Genomic DNA, 6106 nt, shown 5'->3' on the forward strand with positions numbered 1-6106 from the left:
TATCACAGTGTATATTATGGTAAATATCACAGTGTATATTATGGCGTATAAATACTGTATTTGACAGTGTATATTATGGTGTATAAAAACTGTGTATCATAGCGTATATTATGGTGTATAAAAACTGTATATCATAGTGTATATTATGGTGTATAAATACTGTATAACACAGCGTATATTATGGTGTATAAATACTGTATAACACAGCGTATATTACGATGTATAAAAACTGTATATCACAGTGTATATTATGGTGTATAAATACTGTATATCACAGTGTATATTATGGTGTATAAATACTGTATAACACAGCGTATATTACGATGTATAAAAACTGTGTATCATAGCGTATATTATGGTGTGTAAAAACTGTATATCACAGTGTATATTATGGTGTATAAATACTGTATAACACAGCGTATATTATGGTGTATACGATGGACAGGAAGTCTGTGTCCACTCAGAGACAAAGGAAGTCTGTGTCCACTCAGAGACAATGGAAGTCTGTGTCCACTCAGAGACACAGGAAGTCTGCGTCCACTCAGAGACACAGGAAGTCTGTGTCCACTCAGAGATACAGAAAGTCTGTGTCCACTCAGAGACACAGGCAGTCTGTGTCCACTCAGAGACAAAGGAAGTCTGTGTCCACTCAGAGACAATGGAAGTCTGTGTCCACTCAGAGATACAGGAAGTCTGTGTCCACTTAGAGATACAGGAAGTCTGTGTCCACTCAGAGATACAGGAAGTCTGTGTCCACTTAGAGATACAGGAAGTCTGTGTCCACTCTGAGACAAAGGAAGTCTGTGTCCACTCAGAGACACAGGAAGTCTGTGTCCACTCAGAGACAAAGGAAGTCTGTGTCCACTCAGAGATACAGGAAGTCTGTGTCCACTCAGAGACAAAGGAAGTCTGTGTCCACTCACAAACAAAAGAAGAACCACATTTACTTTCTCTTAGGTTAAGTTAAGTTAAGTAGTTAAGTTAAGTTAAGGTAAGTTAAGTTAAGTTAAGCAGTTAAGTTAAGTTAAGTTACCTGTGTCTGTGACAAACTATAATGTTCTGTCAGGTCTCCATGGTTACAACATCCTGAGCACTGATCCTGGCCTGCTGATCTGACCACTACAAGTCCCACAATCCTCTGAGTGACACAGACCCAACAGCTGGAAGCCCCATCTCGAGCCTGTGACTGACAGTTGCAGTGGGAGGAGGGGGAGGATAATCTGTATGGGCGGGGCCTGATGTGTCGGAGAACAAATCACTAATCCGTCCAAACAACAGGCTGGACGAGAGGCTCAGAGACAGACAGAGACAGTGATTATTTTAAAGGACCTTCATCTTCATCATCTTCATCCCTGAGACATCTGAACACCTGCACAGGTAAAACACATATTCTTACATTCTGTCAGCTTGTTTACTTGGTGGTTGTGATGTTGTCTGATCTCCCCTCCACCATCATCATCATCATCATCATCATCACCACCATCATCACCATCATCACCACCATCACCATCACCACCATTATCATCAGTCATGTTTGTCTCTATCACAGCTGAAACATGTCTCCGTGTTTCCACGGTAACTGTAGATCACAGTTTGTTCCATGTTTAATCCAACATGAGGACTACAGAGGCCCCTGAAGGATCATGGTCTTCCATCGTTGAACCTTTCTGTTCCGTAAACTGAGCAGCGGTGCATTTGTGTTCTACTTCGGTGTGAACCAGCTGTTGCCCGTCTGCTGACCCGTTTAACGTGTGGTCACTCCAAATCACACAGTGAGTTCAAAGACCTCCAAAGAAATCAGTGATCAGAAATGATGATAAATGAGTACACCAGGGTCCAGGATCAGGTCCAGAACCAGGTGAGGCCCAGGTTCAGAACCAGGTCCAGGTCCAGTATCAGTATCAGTATCAGTATCAGGCTCAGGCTCAGGGTTCAGTTTCAGGATCAGGATCAGGATTGGGTCCAGGTCCAGATTCAGGTCCAGGTCCAGATCCAGATTCAGGTCCAGGTCCAGGTTCAGGTTCAGGCTCAGGCTCAGGCTGAGGGTTCAGGCTCAGGCGGAGGGTTCAGGCTCAGGCGGAGGGTTTAGGCTCAGGATCAGGTTCAGGTTCAGGCTGACTAATTATTATAGTTTCAGATTACTGCTGATGCCCATGACATCCTAAGCACTATAGAGATTGTGTATGAGGCATCAGTATCTGACCATATTCCTTTTATAATGACATTAGATTTTGATAGTCTTCCTGAGCTTTCTCAGGAGGTGAAATGTACTCGCAAGAATAAACTTGATTGGTCTAAACATACAAATGAGAATAAGCTATCATATTATGGAAGAACTGATATCCTGTTTAGTGAAGTTTATTTGCCAATGGATGTTATTTTATGTTCTGATGTGAATTGTGATGAAAGCTCTCACCGTGAGGATTTTTGTGCCTTGTATGATCATATTTTGGGAGCTATATATGAGGCTAGCATACCGCTCTATGCCTATGCTGACAAAAAACCCAGTATGAAGCCAGGTTGGAGCAAGTATGTGGCTCATTATCACGCTGAAGCTAAGAATGCTTTTAGGGCCTGGGTCCATGCAGGAAGGCCCAGAGAAGGGCCTGCCCTTGATCTTAAAAAGTTCACTAATTCTAATTATAAATATGCAGTTCGTTATGTCAACAAACATGCACAACAAATGAGAGTGGACTCTATGGCTGAAAAGCTCCTTGATAATGATATTACTGGTTTTTGGAAGGAGGTGAGAGGTTTGAACACAAACACCACATCTTTACCATGTACCTTAGAGGGGGTCTCTGGTGTTGATAACATACTTGAACTGTGGAGGAAACATTACTCTGCATTATTTAATTGTGTTAAAAGTGACCCCTACATAGTGGGTGAGATTGTCAATTCTGACACTATGCAAATCACAGCTAAGGAAGTTTTTCAAGCCATCTCAGAGTTAGCTGATAATAAAGCATGTGGCTCAGATGAAATGTCTGCAGAGCACCTTAAACTGGCAAGCCCAAGGGCAGCGGTTCTCCTTGCTATTTGTTTTACATGTTTCATGAGTCATGGTGTGTTACCAGACTCTATGTTGTCCGTTACTTTGGTGCCTATCATCAAGGACAAAGTGGGCAGGGTGGGGAGTATTGATAATTATCAGCCAATTGCTCTAGCCAGTGTGTTGTCCAAAGTTTTGGAGAGAATTTTACTAGACAGATTATCTGTATATCTATGCACCTCTGATAACCAGTTTGGCTTTAAGGCTAAACATAGTACTGATTTATGTATCTATGCACTGAAGGAAATGGTGGAAAAATATAGAAGACAGAACTCTACTGTTTTAATTGGTTTCATAGATGCATCAAAGGCATTTGACCGTATAAATCATTCTAAATTGTTTTTAAAATTACATCAGAGGGGAGTGCCTGACAGTTTTATAAGGATCCTGTCTTATTGGTACTCTAACCAGAGCATGCAGATTAAATGGGCAAATGCTGTCTCTGCTCCATTTGGGACAAGTAATGGCGTTCGACAGGGGGTGGGGGCTTTTGTCACCATGCCTCTTTAATATTTATATGAATGATCTTTCAGTCCAGTTAAGAAGCTGTAAAACAGGTTGTATGGTTGGTAGTGTACTTATTAATCATCTTATGTATGCCGATGATTTGGCAATTGTTTCGCCTAGCAGTGCTGGGTTTCAAGAGCTGCTCAACATATGTTCTGATTATGGTATAAAATTTGATGTGAATTATAACGCTACGAAGAGTTCTGTTATGATTTGCAGAGTAAAAGGGGACAAGGACCTCACTTTTCCATCTTTTTACCTGTCAGCACAAGTGCTCCCTGCTTGCTCTAAAACTAAATATCTGGGACACATCATCACTGATGATATGACAGATGATGATGATATGAACAGACAGCGTCGTATTTTATATATGCAGGCAAATTTGTTGACCAGAGGTTAAAGTGAGTCTTTTCAGGGCTTACTGCACCCCTTTTTATACTGCGCCCTTGTGGATTAAGTTCAAAAAGGCCAGCATCCGCAAACTTAGGTTGCGTATAATGATTGTCTGCGAATTTTGCTTGGGAAACCAAGATGGTATAGTGCAAGTGAACTTTTTGGTAAAGTACAAGTAATCACATTTCATGCTCTTTTGACACGATTGATATTCAAATTTATATGTTGACTTAACAGTCCATTATAATGATGTTGACTAACCCTGTCCTCAGTACTGTATGATACCAGACTGCTATGTGGAAGCACTGGTATGACTGTCTTTTTTAAATATTGTACGTTTGTCTGTCTTTTTTAATGGACCTGGAATCTAAATAAAAAGGTTGATTGATTGATTGATTGATTGAGATAATTTGACTATATGTTTTTTATATACAAAAGAAAATCTGTTCAATGAATGTGTTGTTTTTTGTAAATAAGTTTTATTTATTATGATTTGTTTGTAGTTTTCAGTGTAAATAACAAGGTCAATAATAACACACAGTATCAATAATAATAAATCAATAATCAAAGTCAACTCTGATCATTGAAGACAAGAAGAAGGAAAACATATTTGATTTCATAAAGATATTTATATGAGAGATGGATTTTTATCATTTGTTTACATTGTTTACATAAACAGATTTGTTATAATTTGTTATTGTTTGTTTACATAAATAGATTTATTTGTCACTTGTTTACATAAACAGATTTGTTACTTCTCATTGTTTGTTTACCTAAACACATTTATTATTTGTCATCATTTCTTTACATAAACAGATTTGTCATTGTTTGTTTACATAAACAGATTTATTATTTGTCATCATTTCTTTACATAAACAGATTTGATATTTGTCATCATTTGTTTACATAAACAGATTTGTCATTGTTTGTTTACATAAACAGATTTATTATTTGTCATCATTTGTTTACATAAACAGATTTGTTATTTGTCATCATTTGTTTACATAAACAGATTTGTCATTGTTTGTTTACATAAACAGATTTGTCATTTTTTGTTTACATAAACACATTTATTATTTGGCATCATTTGTTTACACAAACAGATTTGTTATTTGTCATCATTCTTAAACAATGGCTCAAATCGAATCAAAAGTGCAACCACTAACTGGACTTGAGTCCACTCAAACATTATTTTCTATTGTTTTATTTTATCCTGTCTGGGTCTGGAATCCTTCTGTTTGTATAATGATATGTCTTGTGTCTGCTGTCTCCTCCATTTGTATTCTTTCTATTTATTTATTAGAGACTATGTATGCAAATTAGCAGCTTTGCTACAATCCGGCATGTTTACAGAGATGTTTGATCAATGTTCATTAATGTGCACTGTCACTATCCAAATAAAGTAAACTAAACTAAATCATTTGTTTACATAAACAGATTTGATATTTGTCATTGTTTGTTTATGTAAACAGATTTATTATTTGTCATTGTTTACAAAAACAGATTTGTTATTTGTCATTGTTTGTTTACATAAACAGATTTGTGAGTTGTCATTGTCTGTTTACGTAAACAGATTTGTTATTTGTCATCATTTGTTTATGTAAACAGATTTGTTATTTGTCATGGTTTGTTTATGTAAACAGATTTGTGATTTGTCATTTGTTTACGTAAACAGGGGCCTATTGCACAAAACTAGGATAAGGGATTAAGCCGGGATATCTTGGTTATTCTGGCTCAACTCATCCGTGATCCGGTTGCACAAAAGCGGGATAGTGGACAGTGGGATATGACATAAGTTACCATGGAGATTTATTCTGTGGAGCTAGCCTGCTCCAGACCAGGCTAAGTTCCAAGATCTATTTAATCTCATCCCTTATCTCAGTCAGCAGTCACCACAAACGGAAACCAATAGTTATTCCTGCACATTGTTATCACATTCAACCAGACCCACTGTCATTATTTAAACATTTGTGATCATTAATTGAAATCATTTTAGATAAATGATGATTTTGCAATCATTAGATAATTTACAGTTTTCCATAGACTATATAAGACTATATATAAAATACACATCCCATATAAATATAAATACACATCAAAGAGTAACATGATGTTCCTTTATTGAATAAGGATAAATCAAAGCAAGTAAACCAT

The 6106-nt window shown here is 37.4% G+C and overlaps 1 protein-coding gene across 1 annotated transcript in view; it reads left to right on the forward strand.

Annotated features, from left to right (window-relative positions):
• The first annotated feature begins 1282 nt into the window (after positions 1 to 1282).
• Positions 1283 to 6106, forward strand: part of LOC126397551 (band 4.1-like protein 3) — a 76828-nt gene continuing 72004 nt past the window's right edge. Inside the window, exon 1 of the mRNA XM_050056407.1 lies at positions 1283 to 1377. The gene's annotated coding sequence lies outside the window, so the exon portion shown is untranslated. The remainder of the gene's footprint in view (positions 1378 to 6106) is intronic.

Source organism: Epinephelus moara, chromosome 11 (genome assembly GCF_006386435.1).
Source record: "Epinephelus moara isolate mb chromosome 11, YSFRI_EMoa_1.0, whole genome shotgun sequence".
NCBI classification, from domain to species: Eukaryota; Metazoa; Chordata; class Actinopteri; order Perciformes; family Serranidae; genus Epinephelus; species Epinephelus moara.